At 39.4% G+C, this 18,216-nt stretch overlaps 1 protein-coding gene across 1 annotated transcript in view; it reads right to left on the minus strand.

The window, feature by feature from the left end:
- LOC100539369 (ran-binding protein 17) overlaps positions 1-18,216 on the minus strand; it is a 128,042-nt gene that overhangs the window by 56,980 nt on the left and 52,846 nt on the right. Inside the window, exon 3 of the mRNA XM_085236427.1 lies at positions 4,571-4,692. The gene's annotated coding sequence lies outside the window, so the exon portion shown is untranslated. The remainder of the gene's footprint in view (positions 1-4,570; positions 4,693-18,216) is intronic.

Here is an 18,216-nt window from a genome sequence, read left to right on the forward strand (position 1 = left end):
AACATTAAAGACCATAATCTATTATTAATTAAAGCAATTACTTTTCATGGCATATATTCTAGTCACAGAAGAGACGTTTGAAATGACTTTTATATAATTAAACAGAGTTTCTGATAAGAAACGTTAATTTTTTCCCTCAGATAGACCCATGTTATCAGCACAGCAGAAGCAGTTTTGCTACTGGTTGTGTTGAAGAAGGGCTGGCAATGGACTGGCAGCAGCCCTAAGCAGCACTGACCTCACGGCCTCTGAACCACAGAGGCAATCTTACGGGCCTGTCTCATTTGCTTCAGTTACAATAGATAAACTTGTATCTCATAATACTAAGCTATATTAAACACTAAAACGAAGTATTTTCAGATGTATCAGAACTGAATATAGATTTCTTAGAAGAGCCTCGTGATGGTGACACCAGTGAAGCACTGTGGCAGGAAGGCCGCATGGTGTTGGTCCCAGTAAAGCTCTCCAGCTCTGGACAAAAGCGGCCTGGTCTCAGCCTCAGCACATCTGTATTTGCTTGCATGACAAATGGCTCCCAGGGGAATGCAGTAGGTAACAAAAAAGATAGCCTATTTCGTATTAACACAGAAGCTGTATACAGAAGCTGAACTTGCAAAGCTTAAGTTGCAGAAGCTCTTACAGGTAAAGGGGTCAAGACTTGTTCCACAGCAGCATGGTTACAAACATCTTTAACATGATGACACACCAATTTCCTGTCTCAAATGATTCAAACAACTGGACTTGGAGGAAGGAGAGAACGTCGGCCAATACTGCACTGCAGGTGCAGCTTTGTGCTGCAGGTAGAGCTGCCTTCAGGGACGTCTGCACATGAGGAGAGAACAGGCAAAGCGATGGCCTACACTTGCTAACTCCTGCTTCTCCTTCATCTGAAATAAAATTGCTGGATAACTTTCAGCAAGTCACTTAAATCCCAGTGTTTCAGTTCCATGTCGATGTATCCAAGTGCACTAAGGCACTTTTTCCAAAATATCATTGAAAAAACGCAAGAAGCAGAAATACGCATCAAAAGCACGAAATAAAAGGACTTATGGGTCTGTACACTTCATGAGAACTATAAAAGTAGGAGTCATTTACTGAATACTGTTTATCCTTGGCACTGATTGAGTTCTTTAGGAAATATTAGTATGCAACTGTATAACTTCACAGGAGAGCATATACTTATGTATGCACGAACACCCTTAACTCTTACTATTGCCCTGCTTTCCTCTCCAAGTGCTTCACTCTGCCATTCTTGCACATAATTGGTTGTAGCATTGGATTACTTTTACAGGAATAAACAATTTCCCTTTTCATTTTAAATGGATTAAGTTCTTTTTAAATGGATAAAAGTGTACCAATAGGTTTCATAGCTGCTATTAGAAAATCCCCTAATCTAGTTTTAAAGATGATCCCTTGTCAATCTACAGCATTTTCATGTTTTTATATTGCAGAGCTACAGTTTACTTCATTTTTTCCTGTTAAGAGAGAGCACCTTCCATAGCACTGTAAGGCTAACAAAGACATGCATAAACAATTGAGCGTCTCTCAGAAATATTTTAACCCACACCCCTGTGCAAAGTAAAAATGAAACTGTATTTTGATACAGAAATATACAGGGGAAAAGTTAATTATTAGAAAGAACTACATGCGTATGAGGGAGCACTATGGCTTCCAAGACATAAAGGAATGACTAACATTCCATTATGTAAATTAATTCAAAGATATTTCAGGACTGATCAGCTAGGAGGGACATAATGATTTATAATTCAAATAACTGAGCTATGAAATCAAATTGGGCTAATATATTTCAAAATATGCAAACCTGTAATAATTGTGAAAGTAATGCAAACCATGACACCAACTCAAATCATTTGTTGCCTTTGTTGTTAATAATGCTTTATGTTTTTCCTTAGTTGTTAAATTTTCCTATTATACAACAGAGTTACTGGAATAACATTGTGCTTTTAATCACAGACGATCATTCAAAAAAATAAAAAATAAAAAAAAAAAGGGAAAAAAGGACAGTTAAAAACACCAAGAAAAACCCAACCCTAAATAACCCAATTTCAAAGGCTGTCAAGAAGCTGATTGTCTTACAGGACAAGTATTGAAATTAAATAAATTATTATTTTAACCTTTCAGGCTAGCCACAGTTTAATCTATACCAAATACTGAAAATTGATCCACTGGATCCAGCATCTTAACAATATCCTGCTTCTTTCACAGCAATACATACCCAGTGCCGTTTAAAAAAACTAATATAATGTGAAAAGGCCAAAGTTTGCAATGCCAGGAAGTAGTTATAAACTACTTCATATGTTCGAAATAAAAAGTACTTCAGTATTATTATTAAAAAAAAAAACTATTGGTAGAGTTTTTTATAGGAAAAAAATACATATCTTTAAAAGCCAAAATGACCAGTGAAATTGGGTTGTACATCATTTTCTGGGAAAAAAGAAAAACAGCGTCGACAGGTGTAATTTATCATTTTTCTGATTTAATACCAAAGAAATATATTAAAATAATAAAAAGAATCCTGAAATCCTCAAAATTTGTAGTGATAAATAGCCCTCCCTGTCTTTATTGCATTATGCCTACTAACAGAAATATTGCATGGTGGATTTTGCCAGACAAGGACGATTATTTTCCAATAAAAAGTTGCATATTAAATTCCAGCACAAAAGTGGGTGTCTAATACTTTCGAAATCTTTTATGGTTTGCCAGGGAACACAATTTTAAACTTAACTAATACAACATCACGGTGAAGTGAACCGGCATTAAAGCTGTCTTTGTACAACCCCACCCAGCTAAGCAGAATAGCTGCTGTTCTCGGAACTCCTGCTAGAAGTATTTCCATTGAAAAATAATTGTATCTGCTTTTGGTATTTATATCTTGGTTAATTTCTATTTTCCTCATCTTTAAACATTTCCAATGAGGCTTAAGATGCGTATTTATGGAGGCAGTGCTGCTTTACATTGTGACGATGCATTGGGGACCAAGCATCTGAAAATGGTCTTGTAACAGTTAGGAAGTTTCTGCCAAGAAAAATACAATTTCATCACAATTTTATTCTTCAGGAGAGCTTGGGTTATTAAATATCTACTTTTTCATCCTTTCTAGGTCCTGACATTATTATGTCTATTTCACGAGCAGAAACTCATTTACTGCAAATATAATTTGAGTAATTTGAAAACTAAAACTATCCCGACATTTCAGCCTTGGAAAAAGTATCATTTTCATCACTGACCCACCATCCTTGAGAGTTAGCACGTGAATAAATGCCTCTGAAAGTCTCCATAACCCAGTATGAAACATTAAATGCTTATTGGCTTTAAGAGAAATACAAGACTGATTATTTCAGCAAGTATACATATAGGAACAAACCCGCAGACACTGTAAGTTAGATGCACTATGTTAAAATTTTTGGTTACTTTTATGTTTTGAACCCTACTGAAGCAATAAGCGTATCCTATAAAAGAGGAGAGAGTTCATTAGTCTTTTCATAAATCTTATTAATTAAATAAATGTCTCCTCTTCTGTTTTTGTGACATTTTTTAGTAACGTTTCACTTTCAAGTCCTTCCCAGTCCTAATTCTGTGATGCCAGGAGAACATAGAGGCATGCATAGCCAAAATACCCTAAGTTGGCTGTTTAATGGTATGTCAAAGAAACAGAAAAGTAAACACTGCGTGATTTTTCTCTAAGCAAAATTAACTTATGGAATGTCATCTTTCTACCGACAAAAATATATTAGAATTCTTCTTATATGATTAGAGTTCTGTAGAGAAATAAAATTATTTTGGTTGTCATATTCTACTTGCCTTCCCCTTCGCTTGCCTACCAATCTTCTCTAGAAAATTACTAAAAAGTTGTTTTTATTTTAAAAAAGCAGAGGATTTCCCAGTGGAATGTTTTTATGAGCTCTGATCGTTTATTCCCTGCTGCATACCTTTAAATATTTTGTCACAGCAAAAATAATCATCTTTTATTTTTAATCTTCTTCTCAATCCACTGAAAATTCAAAGAATAATAATTCTTCTCCAACTTACAACACACAAGTGAGTATTGGAACAAGACAGAAAGGGTTTGCAATAGATAGCTAACAGTAGCTAACAGCTAATAGACAACGGTAATCAATTGGGGAAGACTTTCACAAACACATTAGAGCCCAGACCAAAAAAACCCACACAGCTGTTATGATTTTTTCCAATAGAATGACATGGACACAGTGAGGAACTTTCAGTCAGGCAAAGATAAGAAGAGCATTGTGCTTCTTATCTTAGTTTACACATCCTCAGAGCAGAACCATCCTGTTCTCAACTGCTCACAGAATCAACCCTGCTCTCAATACAGCTGAACTCATCAGTGGTATTAACATTAGGATGAGGAATGGGATAGATGGCCATAAGCAACCAGGTGTATTTTTTTTTTGTTGGTAAGTAGGTGAAAATAAGCATGCCTTTTAAAAAAAACTCTATATATGAAAAGGTAAACCAAAGCAAGAAAACATTAATATCCTGGATTGTTTTAAAAGATGGCATATGAAACAACAATCTCCTTAGTTTTTACCTTATTATATGCAAATGAAGTCATACACCAAAAAAGGATATTCCACAGAAAGGTCATTTAGAAACGGGAGAGTTCTTGAAATCACAGGCTCACATCTTCCTCGGTATTTAAGGTTTGTAACACTAGAACAAATTGAAAAAAAAAAGTGATTTTTTTAACATGATTTTCTCCTTCTGAGAATTGCCATGCAAAAGCTCAGACTAGCACAGCACTATATTACAAACATATTCCTGTGATGTGTCTTACAATTGTCCATTTAGGAGACAGAAAATGCTATAAAAGCATGCCAAGTGTTTTTTTGTTTTTATTTTTTTTCTGAATAAGGCATTCTACTATTTTTGTAACAACCATATTTAAAATACTCCTATTAAAAAATAAATCTATCAATACGCCTCTGTCATGTGTCATAATGAAAAAAACAAAGTGAAGCTTACCTCTACCTGATTTATCTCACTTTTCAACACAAAATCCAAACACTTGACTTCTGCAGTATTCCTCTGCCTAGTTCTCCATGATCTAAATACAAATTGCTCTAATTTCCCCTCAACATACGAGAAACGGAGCATGGAGAAAAACGAGAGGGCCAGATGCACTGAGCTACCAATACACCCAACTGCGGTGGAATTCTGCCTTATGGTTCGTATACTAATCCCTGTTTTCCTTTTTTAACTAGCACTCAAGACATACAGTGGATGCTGCAGTTCTCCTAACTGAATCCCTCTGAGACATTGGCCCATGAAGAGAAGGAATGCCATTTTTCTCAGGTGAGGAGTGGTTACAACAGCAAGTGAGGAGCTGCTGATCTTGCAGTCTGACATGGGAATGCCATGTAGGCCCCTGCCAAGGATCTAACGGATCCAATGTCTGATACAGTGTTTCTGTTGTAAAATCACGCCCCAGAAAAGACGAACACCAAATGCACAGATGACAATTTCACACTGACTAGCAGTAAGATTTCCAGTACTTCTTTGGGAATCCCTGCCCAGCTGCCTGGCCTACAACAGCCAGCTTGCTCCTTGCTCCCCTCTTTAAAGGCAACTCCTATGCCCTCCTCCTGTGGGACATCCAGCACTTCCTTTAATTTATCAAAAAGCCAGAAGAAAGTTCAAAATCTCCCTTCCTTCTGACGGAGAGATGATGTTGTGTAAGAGACTGACAGTGGAGTATGCTGATCCTGGATTCGCCTGGAGCGAAGGGAGGGGCCACCACAGCCCCCTGATGTGCAGCCCATGGGGGTATAAGGCAGCATTCCTTGGCTCACAAGCCGTGACACCTATTCCTGACCAAGGAAACACTCCTAGCTGTATCTCAACAGGCAGGTGATGCAAAGTCAGTTAGTTCACATTTGTATCCCCCAGTTTTCTTGCCTGCAGAATACGCATAATGACTTGAACCTATCACATCTATAGATGAAAGCTGAGGACAAAAGAGGTACAATCAGCACCAGCTACATAGATGATGAGGCAGCTGGACATAAAACTGTGGGAATAACCTGAATAAGAGAGGTTGAGTGCTTTAAAATCAGCACTGATTTTTGCCATCTTTTACATATTTACAGGCTAAATCTCTTTTTCAGGAGGTTATAAACTCAAAAAGGCAGTTTAAGGCATGTGTTTAGTATTGCTCAGGAAAAGGCAAATAACAATGCAATTACCAAAGCAGTATTCCTCAATTAATATTTACAAACAAACATCGATTTACTTAATGCAATTCCTATAAAGAACTACAAAGGTTCAGGTTACCTTGAAGAAAAAGCCCATTTTACCAAGTTCATAATTCACACTTTATCCCTACTATGGAGTTCTGGAGATGTTTACAGTTGCACTAAATCCTTAACAAGCATATACCATGTAGTGTGATAAAAATGAATTTGGACTATCCGGATTTGACATCAATACTAAAATAATAAAAAGGCTGTTTTGCAAAAGAGCAGAATCTTTTGTCTTTCAGCAGCCAAACATAAGACATTTAAAGAAAACCAAGAAGTCACAGGAACAGCTGGAAGAGAAAATTAAAACTATATGAAGAAGTCTATCCCCAGTGTTACAGGACACTATTTTAAAAAATACCGTCTCATGATTGTACATTCATGGTTATATTTGGATGCTGAAGGATGGAGTAATAATATAAATTAAAAAAAGCACTTGTGAGTGAACGGTAGCTGAAAAAGTTGGATTATAATCTTAGCATTTCCCTTTTCTGTGCTTGCCTTATCAATATCAGGCAATATGAAAAGCATATAGAATCTAATAGTTAAGAAACAGCTATGAAACACTGTAAGTATCCGAGAATATCTGTTAAGATCCATAGAGGAATCCCCAAGTACAAAAAGCTGAATACTACCACGTAAGGAAGAGATGCCAAGGAATGAAGGAGGAGAAAAATTTACAGCTCTTGGAGAAATCACTGCAAGCCAGAGGTTAAACCCAAGCACTGGGGCCCTCATCTCTTTCTCTCTCAAGCAGCTTATTAATCTAACATAAATGAACAAAACTGAGTCAGAGCAACCAACTGTAACATTTCAAATGAGTCTCAGCAAAGAAGAGTTTCAACAAAAGTAACATCGATGTCAAATCAACAAAAATGGCTATGGTAATGGGCATTGAACACATCTGAAAGGCAACTACAAGAGAACTGGAAATAAAAAAATGGTGGAATGTTTCCAATTTTGGTAACAAAATCCTGGTATCGAAATATTGAACTACACATATGAAAGTGGAAGAGTGACAGTGAGCCAAGCTGTAACACAATGGGAATTTAAAAAGCCTTAAAATGAAACACCATTAGGAACCCAGAATATTTTCAGCTATTTCCTTCCTTCCTTTCCTAGGTTGTCCTTCCTATGGAGACAAGAACAGAAGCCAGACTTCCTTATGGAAGCTTAGCTTATGCTATGCCAGCCTCCACCCCTTAGAACCCCACACTTTTCTCTGAGACTTCCCGTGACCACAACTGGTTTCTAATGCAGTTTCATCAGCACACCAATAATCTCTGCCCTTATGTCTTAAAACTATGATTTTTAAAAGACTTAATATTTGTTACCTGCAATGTAGAAAGGGAAAGCGAATACAGATAATATATTCTAATTTATAGCTCTCTGGGAAAAGGGTTACCCGTTCACAGCAGAATCAAAATTCTTTGCATTTTCCCAGTCATTATGACAAATATAGCCATTTCTGGATAGGCATTTCTTGACTTTTTTTTTTTTTTCCACAACTCATTTTACAGCCCTTAATTTCCTATCCCACCCTCAACTGCATGATGTGGAGAAACATCTCTTTAGACACATGGTCTATAACACACTCATGCTAAAAGCAATCACGGTGCACACCAGAGGACAGTCCTTCATAAAAGATGTAGTAGTTCTTAAGGCAGTTGAGGATTGGAAATGATTCCGTTGGATCAAAGAAGTGGAATGTCCAGCTTAGAAAAAAAGAACTGAAAAATAGCAAAGTAACTTAAAAAAAAATTAGGTTTGAATGGAAAGTGGAAAAGCATAAAGTCAGCGCAGAATAGGAAGCACTGAAGAGTGATTATATATTGTACAAAAAAGGGAAATTCATTTGGTCATATGGATAGTGAGTACCATTTATATTTTTATTATATTTGTACAAATATACCATTTGTATGCCAACGTGCTCAAATACTGCTTACAGACCATTTGCAAACGCCCAAAGAATTCATCCATCCTCTTTCCAGGAAGCCTTGAACCCCTTTGCTGAAATGTAATGGTCAGGCACTTACCACAATACATCCGAGGAATGCCAGAACACCACAGCTACTGCACATGCATAGATTACTGCACCTCACATACACAGCAGGCTGGACTGAGTTGCAAAAGATACATTGCCACCCAGCCAGATGAGATAACTGCTGTAAATCAGCAAGTTTGGGGTTTATTTTTTAAAACAATTAGAGCACAGAGAGTGAAAACACAAGCTTATGGAAAAATGAAATGAAATGGTAATACGTGCATCCTCCACAGCAAAATTATTACAGCAGTTACATTAAAGGAAATAATACAATCCAACAGTAGTGCTGGGATATGTATTTTGAAGAAGTTCATGTTTTGGTTATTTTATCATGCCCAACAATATCAAACATCAGGGTGAACATTCTGTTGATCTACCTTGTTTTAAATTACTTCCACATGTATTTGATGTAATTGCAAGGAACATATGAGTCTAACAAAGAATTAGTAATGAAAAGGAAGGGTGCTTGCCACTGAAATACAAGACACTTAGTGCCAGAAGCCCAGGGGGGGCTTCAAGGAGAAGATGGAACTACAACTATCACCGTCTAAATACTTCCCTGCCTCTTATCTGCACAGGGAAGGATCAAGGCAGGCGAAGAGCTACTGCTCAAAAGCAGTCACAATTAATTGTGAAGGAAATGACTGCTGTCGCTTCTGGTACAGTGTGTCACCCCTTGCCTCAAGAGTACCAGCATTGATCCACTTCCCAGCAGTCCAAGAGGCACAAGAAAATGAAACGTGCCTTTTTTGGGAGGAAGTAGGAGTAGCAAGGATAGAGAAATCAATACAGATGAAGAACAGCCTGTGGCTGAGAAAACAAGTATCCTTAGGCTTAACTTAGGCTAAGCAGGAGAAAGCTTAAGGACACAGACTGGGACCTTTAGTCATGGTGTCCTCCAGATCTTACTGCCCCCTGCAGTCCTACTAATACCTTCAAATGCCCACTGTTCCCCCTTGCCCATCTTCACCTTCACCCAACTCCTCCCAACTTAACCCTCCTTCAACCTGCTCTATAGTTGCTACAAAACCGAGCTTTGCTCAACATGCTTGAGGAGTAAGATGCCCTGCATAGTGTAAAAAATTATTCTGATGGCAGTATTTTTCCAGTTGGCCTTTCTTCTGCCACACACAACCTTTTACAATGATAGTTAAAGCTAGCAAACACAATCTTTAAACCATAAATTGAGCACTTGTTTCTGCAGGTACTAGTTGCTTCAAGAAATAGCACCTTTAATCCTTTAATTGTTTTCTCTTACTGAGTGAACTGACTGACTTGATGGGTTATCAAGAGAATGTTTTATTAAGAGCATATTTTAAGAGAAAGAGGCGAATAGTCTCACATTTGTGTATCCTGCCCACTGCTCTTTGAATGTACTCAGCATCACTAACAAATCATCTAAAACGCCATACTAGATTGCCCCACGAGACTCTACTTGTGTGGTTATGTATGGTATGCTTTGGTTTAACACCCGGATTTCCCCATGCTACCACTGGGGAGAAGCTAATTTATTTTAATTAGCACAAACATGAGTTTGTTTGGACAACAGCTTCACAACCAGCTCTTAAAGATACTGCCTGGACCATCCAATTCAAGCTGGAACATCCACTCTGTAAATGAAAATGACCTTCACATTAGTCAATGAACAATTCCTAAACTGCATGCTTTGTGAAAAATACAGTAAGCCACAGAGTAAGAGAAAATAACACTGAGTGTGTAATCTATCAACAGCACTGATTTTTTTTGCCTTTTGTTTGTCTCGTTTTCTTTTAAAATCTTCCATGTAACATTAAAACCCTAACTATCTTATTTTCTGAATTTACAATGCTTCTGTAAAAGCAGCCACATCGAAACTAAACACATGTATTGTTTATCAGACTTGTTAAATGATTTTTTGTTATTTCGTCAGTTAGCAAATGTAACGCAGATTTCCTTGCAATGGTATTAACAAGAAGAAAGAAGCAAACTGGTGCATCTCATCTCCATAGGAGAGTCCTCCTTCCCCCTTTTCCCTCAGGTGTCTAAGTTTCACCTTACCTTGAAACAACAAAAAGAAGCTGCCTAATTCCGTGACACAAAAAGTGTACACAGAAAGTGTACAGAAAGCATCAATATTTCTCCATTCATCACTGGGTAAATACCAAAGTCTGATGGGTACTACTGTTACCATACGGCAGGATGCAAAACTCAGTTCTGACTTAGAGCAAGCACAACATTCATGCTTTGTTTTCTGCGGAAAAGTTAAATCACATTAGAAAAATGATCCTGTCCCAGCTGTGACTAGTTCTCGGGGTTGATGGCTGCAGTAGCAAAAGACAAGTCATTTTCAGGGCTATCCAAACTGGATATGGCTAGCCTGGTAACAGCAATAGAGACCCTTCCTCAATACATCCAAGTCTACTGAAAGTTTTTAACAGCCATACAGACCAGCTTTAGAAGACGCTAAGTTAATAACAGGATGCAGCATTTTCCTCACCATAGAACAGAGCTAAAGTACTTCTTAATTTCTCCAGGCACGCACAGAACTCACTGTCTCCTGAAGACTCAGATTTTTAGTGGATACTCATAACTGTTTGGAGAGACCATTTTGTTTTGTTTCAAGAGAAAAAATGATTTAATTAAATCCTCTTTGAGTCAAGAGGAACTATCTCAAAGGACCTCAGGAATAAAAGACAAAAATCCCGGTGGTTTTGCTAGGAAGGGGACAGTAGTAGATGCAGGAGACAGAGGGTAATTTTCTAGGATTATTCCTAAGAAAAGGCATTGCAGCACTTGTCAGCACAGATAACACATCATCTTAATCTGCCAAATGCCAGAGATGAGAATGGCTGACAATAATACCCCTTGTTTCCTTCAGTATGAGTCCTTAAAATTGTTCTCTGAGGATTCATACTTCTGAGAGTACATTTTGCCAAATATTAACAAAAAGCAAACTACAGGAGTCTCTCCAGCACAAAGAAAGTTTTGTTTAACTTGCTGGACAATCTATTCTGAGTTATTCGAAGCTTTACAAGTAATTCTATCAGCATCTGAGGGTGCAAGAAAGGAAGAGGGGAAAGGTGGAATCTGCTTATGCTACAACTGTCACTGAACAAGAGTCTATGAAATCTCAGCTTTCTCACATTAAGCCATTTCTAGAAGTGATGTAGGCATTCAGGAGGGCATATTTACATGAAAGTGTTTATTTAGAGACTTGAAGGACTCTCAGACAGTAGGTTATGGGTGTTTTTAATATTATTATCCTTTAAATGCTTACAATTTACAGAAGACATTTTACTAGCAAAGGGCAGATTTAATGGAGCAAAATAAAACATGGATTTTACGTAAGCACTGAAGACAAAACAAAATACATAGAGAATAGAACCCAAGCACAAACTCACATTTTTGTCAGAAATGTTTCCAGAACATGGCTGTCGTCTGTTATTCCTAAGACTTCTAACATGCAAGAATACATCTAGAAATAAACATTTACACAGAAACATGGTATAGATGTCATAGATGTTACATGTTACAAATGTTTGCTTGTAAACATTTATTCTACAATCTTTCCCAGTTTTGACTTTTCAGGAGAAAAGTACAGGCACAAATGCCTGCCAGTCCAACCTAAGTCAAGCACTTCTGTGAGATGAAGTGCACACTCCATAACGATGCTTTGCAAATTTGGAGCTGGTAGGCTTTTACTTGCCCTTGTATTCATCTCTTCCCACAAAGGAGATGTAAATTTTCCAAATTAAACTCACTTTCTGGTTCACAGAACAAATCAGTCTCTTTCAAAAGAGGGTTTCACTACAAGAGCTGCAAAGAGATGGAGAAACATTGCCTTTTTGGTCACTGGGCTGCAGTTCAGCATTGGCCTTCATTTGTACATAGTTGCACTGTCAGTCACAAAATCAGGAACTCAGGTACTGTTTGAACATCCAGCTTTGTGCTCTCCTCCTTTGGCAGCCAAATAACTTTAGTAGTATAATCTTTCCCTTTCCATCAGATCCAAGTCACGTTACCAGCCAAGCTTTCCAGCACCCCACCACCTAGGTCAAGTTATCTCACTGCTTTACGATGCTTTAACAAACACAAAGGACAAAACAACCGTATTTTTTAGTTACTGTGTAGTCTTCATAAAAATTTCTAGTAGCTTTTGTAGCCAAAAATCTAGTTTGGGTAAAAACATTTATTTGGATCAACTTGTTAAAGAAGACAGAGGCACTCCGTAACTCCTTCACAGCGTCCTGTAACACACTTTATCCGGAGCACAAGTAGCTCTGCTATTTGCTTACAACTAGGCATTTCATTTCAGGCATTTTAATCTTTAGTGAAACTAAACCAAGCATGATTGGTTACACGTAATTCTTCCATATTACGTGATGAAATCAAGGATCACCAAGGTCTGAAATGCGAGCACCAACGCCAGCAGATGCAGCGGCAGGTTACCCAGCAGTGAAAGCCTGGTGCCATCTAGCTGTCAATTCTTTTTGCTGACATTATATATACCACTCTAACTTGGCCAACTCCTGTTCCCGTGTTTCAATTTCCTCGTACCGTGTGCCTTTCTGCTAGTGAAGCAAACCAAGGACTTTTATTAAGAACCAAAGCAGCACTATTCTACAGCTAGGGAAGTTAATAAAAAATTTGTGCACCAAAAACTTCAGCTTAAATCAGAGCATAATAAAAGCGCTAGCAAATAAACCTGCTGCTGTAGCCAGAAAGTGGAGCAAGATCAAGGATAATTTACTTATCTTGTAAGTTAAAATATCACCTTTCACAATGGTCTGAATGTAATTTGTTGTGACGCATGTCAGCAGCGAAAGGACAATCGAAGCACGAAAGAAAACAATGAATATAAAAAACCAGGGAATATGCTGTCTTTCAAACTCTACAAAATATTACATTCACATCGCAAAAGTGAAGCTGTAATTTATAGCAAAACATAGCTACAATCATAATACACGCAACGATAAAAATCCTATATTCTGATTTATAAAAACACCTATCTCAAAATAGCGCGCAGTTGAAACGCTCCAGCACTCGCAGTTTTAGCTAAACCTAAGTATGCTTTTTAGCTGGAGAGGAAACGGGTCCAAGAAAGGCGATCGGTGGGCAGGGTGGGCGCAGGGGGACGGCAGCACTGCTCCGCCTCTGCCCCGCTGTCATCCGCCTGTGCCACATCACGGTTTAACGCATAAATAGCAAACCGGCAGCCCGCGCTGACAAAGAGCAGTGCTTTAATCCACAATTATCCTTGTAACTCCTACTACTCCTTTTATCATCCATTAGCTTTGATTCCCATTATCCCATCAAGAAGTGTGTCAACGCTTTTGTCCCTGGGGATTTCCCACCACCGCCAGGATCTGACAGCCAAGCCCCAGTGCTAAGCAGGATCATTACCTCTTAAATCCACTTATCTGATCCACTGAATAGTAAATTGAAAAGCTCATTAACAGCAACAATCTGATTTGTTTTCACATGTGACAGGGTCATTTCAAGTCAGCATGAATACAGTGCTTGTAATAAAAGCTACTTCTCGCCCGGTAATGTGACAAATCGTAAGCTAAAATAAATGTGATATTTTAAACACATTCTTCAAGATCATTTTCAAACCAAAACACACTCTCAGGATGTAAAAATAGAAGAGCAAACAACCCCCAGCCGCAGCACTGAAACGCCCTCAGACTTTTAAGCGCTATAAAAAATTAATGATAAAGCATTTTGGACGTATAATAATAAAATACTCTTCAGCAACAAAGGCTGCGCTACGTATTCAAAAGGAGAAAAGCACTGTTGAAAGGGGGGTCGTAAAAGGATGTGAATTGCATGTGGAAGTGATCTCATCTCAAGCTTGTCTGCATCACGAGATGCCCGGCCATCCCCGTGCAGCAAGGAGAGCACGGCTCGTGGCTGGAGGTCCCTCTGGAGACCCCGAGCAAGGAGCAGGATCATTAACTTGCAGTAGGAAAGGACCAGGTGAATCCTTTACACAATTATTCCCCAATCCTTCCAGCTGTGGGTCGTGCCAACGTTATGCAGTTGCGCTGTGGTGCTGCCACATAATGTAAGCCTCTTAATAACAACATATCAGATCACTATTATCATCTCATTTTTACATCAGTTACGAATGAATGTGAAAAATCCACAGGAGTGCTAACGTTAGGCTACAACGTTAGATGAGCTTCACAGGTACAAGTTCATAATCAAGGTCCTTAAAGCAAGGGCAGGCTCATACCACCACTTCAACCACAGTGACAGAGTACAGGTCGCAATGCTCACAGGTGACTGCAGTAGTTATGACAGTCAAGAAAAAGAAGAAATCAGTAAAATACCATCAATAATAATAATAATAATTTCAAACATATCAACGAATCACAGACACATCAAGGTTGGAAAAGACCTTTAGGGTCAAAAGTCCAGCCATCAACCTGACCTATCAAGTCCCATCACTTCACCACGTTGCCCAGTACCACGCTCACGTCTCTGCCATACCTGGGATGGGGACTCCAACACCTCCCTGTTTCAATGCCTGACCTCCCTTTCTGTGACAGATTCTTCCCCATGCCCAATCTGGACCTCCCCAGGTGCAACTCGAGGTTGCTTCCCCATGTCCTATCGCCTGTCACCTGGGTAAAGAGACAAACTCGTCCACTGTGCAACCTCCTGTCAGGCAGCTGTGGAAAGAGGGGATGAGGGGATGAGGTCTGCCCTCAGACTCCTCCAGATTGAGCAGCTCCTTCCCTCAGCTGCTCCTGTTAACTCTTGTTTTCTAGCCCCTTCATAGCTTTGCTGCTCTTTGCAGCACACACTCCAGCAACTCCAACAGCTTTCTTGCTGTGAAGGCCCCAAACTGACCGCAATACTCCCAGCGTGGCATAGCAGGGGACTGCTCAGGTTGCCCAGAGAAGCTGTGGCTGTGCCATTCCTAGAGGTGCCCAAGACCAGGCTGCCATCCAGCCGGCACCATGCAGCCCCATCCAGTGGGTGGCACCCAGCCCATCTCAGGGGTCTGGGAGCAGGTGAGCTTTATGGTCTCAACCCAAGCCATTCTATGACTCTTTCTATGAAAGTAACTTCCCTGGTCTTCCAGGCGATAGAAATGAAGTGTTCAGGCAACAGATCCAGGGAGTCCTTCTTTTTGGCCCCATTCGTACAGGTACAGCCACCTGTGTGCAATAAGGGTGTTGGAGAAGGCAGCAGGCTCGCCAGCTCTGGTGCCACTCGATCTTTTACCACCCTGCAGCCTTATGGGTTATTCAAATGACAAAACTTCCAAACTACTCCAGCTCGAGTTGCTACATTTCAAAAAGAAAGAAGAAACACGCTTGTGGAAGCCATGTTTTTTAAAGCAAAGCACCTGCATGTAAATGCAACTTAAAGAAACTGAGAAAAAAATGTGGTAATTACACTGAAGCTTTATTTCCCTGACTTCTCTGCTCTTTGGCCCTAGATAAGTTTAACTTCGCTTTATCTTTTGAGGTCTTCTCTTTTTGCTGCTATCATTATAACTCTGAAGAAGCTAATTATGTCAATTCTTAAATGTGAAGCAGATTACAGAACTGGGAAGCTCAGAATATGAGTTCCTAAAGGTTGTATGGCTATATAATGACAGTCACAGAAATTCAATAACGGCACTGTATGGAATGTACTCAAACACACCCCATGAAACAAATTAAAACAGAGCAATGAATCTCTCATACTGTGCAAATAAGAAAACACAAGAAAATGCTGGTTTCTATACGTTTCATAAGGGCTATTATAATGAATTAAGATTTTGGATAATGAATCTTCAGAAAATTACAGGAAAGTTATTACCCGTAGGCAGAGCATAAATGCTTAAGCTATTATAACTTCCTTGAAGCTCTCCAGGCCTTGCTGCAGAGAACTATCACTGCAACATTAAAGTATTTTGTCATGTATACTGGGGGAAGCAGATCTTAACTGCATTTACTCTGAACTGACAGAAGCTGCGCTGCCTCTGAGCCCCGAGCAGCTGTGCTGGGAGCCCCCCCTGCCCACAAGCTTCCCCTGCCCAGCAGCTGCTCTGTGCTTGGGCTGCTGGCCCACCTCCCTGCCCAGCACCTCTGTCCGTAACCGCTGAACTCCACGCTAATCAGCATCCGCTTCCCAGGCGTAATTGTCACTGATTTATAAATAAATATCAGGTATTTTAACCTGCAGCACTTAACAGCTCCGCTGCATGCAGTACAGACCTTGATTCCAAAGCCCAGTTCACAAAAAACTGAACCTGATTTGCAGACCAGGGTGCCAGATCAACCACTTACACCTCCCAGCCAAACTTAGGGCTTAAAAAGCCTCACCACTGAACCAGGGAGGAAACAGAGGAAACCTTGGTCTCTCCTAAAACTTCCATTTCTGACCAGCTGTCCTAAAAAGGTAAGATCTCAAAACACCTGTAACTCTGAGTCTAATCTGTTGTTATACAATTAGCTCCTTTAACCAAAAAAAAAAAAAAAAAAAAAAAAAAAAAGCAAAACATAAGAAATTGCCCCAAATAATTTCAGATGGATCTTTGATGAGAAGATTAAGGTGGGCATTGCACTACATAAAAAATAATAAGCAGGCTGCTCTCCCCGCGTGTGTTCCTATGCATCGATTACAGAAATGACACACCACCTCCTGCCTTCCCACAAACCTGCCTGGATCAAAATACTGTGTAAAGTTATTCCTCAACACAAAGATTGCTACTGGAAATCAGCATTTAACAACCAGGGCGCCGCTATCACGACTGCATGGGATGCTGAGGCAGAAAAGGTAAACATGCAGCATGGCTCAGAGTCACAGTTACAGCTGCAGAAGGGACTGATGCACCGTCCCAGGCTGCTCCCAGCTCCACAGCCCAGAGGAGCAGATAATTCCCATGAAATGCCCAAGCTATGCTAGCTTTCCACTGCCTTAAATGGAAACTGATCTTTTCACATCAATTATTTTCCCTCAGCTTCTTCTTATTAATTAATCTATTGATTTTTTCCTTCTCTGATTCCTCTGTTTTCTGAAAATCTGGACAAAAACGTACAGTTCTAGGGAACTCAATGTGGGAGATGCACTACCAACTACCTGCTGTCACTGCTAACGCAGCATGAGAAGCACGCTCTGGAAAAAAGATGGCTTGGTTTATCTGCTAGGTCTTAGTTAGCCCATTGTTAAACAGCTGTTTAGCTTTAAAAGTCTCCAGACTACCATTCTTGTAAAGGGCTGCTACAGATTTGTAATTCCACTGTCTCTTTTTTTTACCCCCCAAGGTTAAAGTACAAATATTATTCTGAAAACTGATAAACAGCATTAGTAGCTATTACTTTGGAACATCATCCCAAACATTTTTTGTTCTGCTCTGCGTTTTCCATCAGAGCCATACGCTGCATTGCAGAGGTGCAAAGCCATCAATGCACTCACGCATTTGTTTGAACAGGAAAGTAAACTGCTGCTTTAAAATCCTCTAGTGACTGAAACGAACCATTACTGTATGGATTACAATGCAGCAATAGATTTCTTCTTGTACTGAAGTCACAGAACTCCAAAAGGTAAAGTAGCAGCTACCCACATTCTTACTTGCCACTGTAACCATGAACATTTTCCAGCTTCATTTTATTTAGCTGCTTAATTGTACCTAACGAGCGGCCCACTTAGCATGCTCACCTGCAGTAAACTTCAGCATTCAATGTCCTTTAACATCCACACTGGTTTGGCACTTAAGGACAAGTCATAAAAATCCCAGCTATTTATTATATTCCTGAAATTGCTATTTCTAAGAGTGTTTCACTGGACTTTAACGCAGCTGCAGGTGTTCTGCATCTCAGGATCAAGCCCCAAGCATGCGAAACTCAGTCATCTCCCATATTTTAGAAAGGAGGTTTTGCACCGGAGCTGTACATCAGAGTGCTTTTTGCACAT

The sequence above is a fragment of the Meleagris gallopavo genome, chromosome 15 (assembly GCF_905368555.1).
Source record: "Meleagris gallopavo chromosome 15, MGAL_WU_HG_1.1, whole genome shotgun sequence".
NCBI lineage: Eukaryota > Metazoa > Chordata > Aves > Galliformes > Phasianidae > Meleagris > Meleagris gallopavo.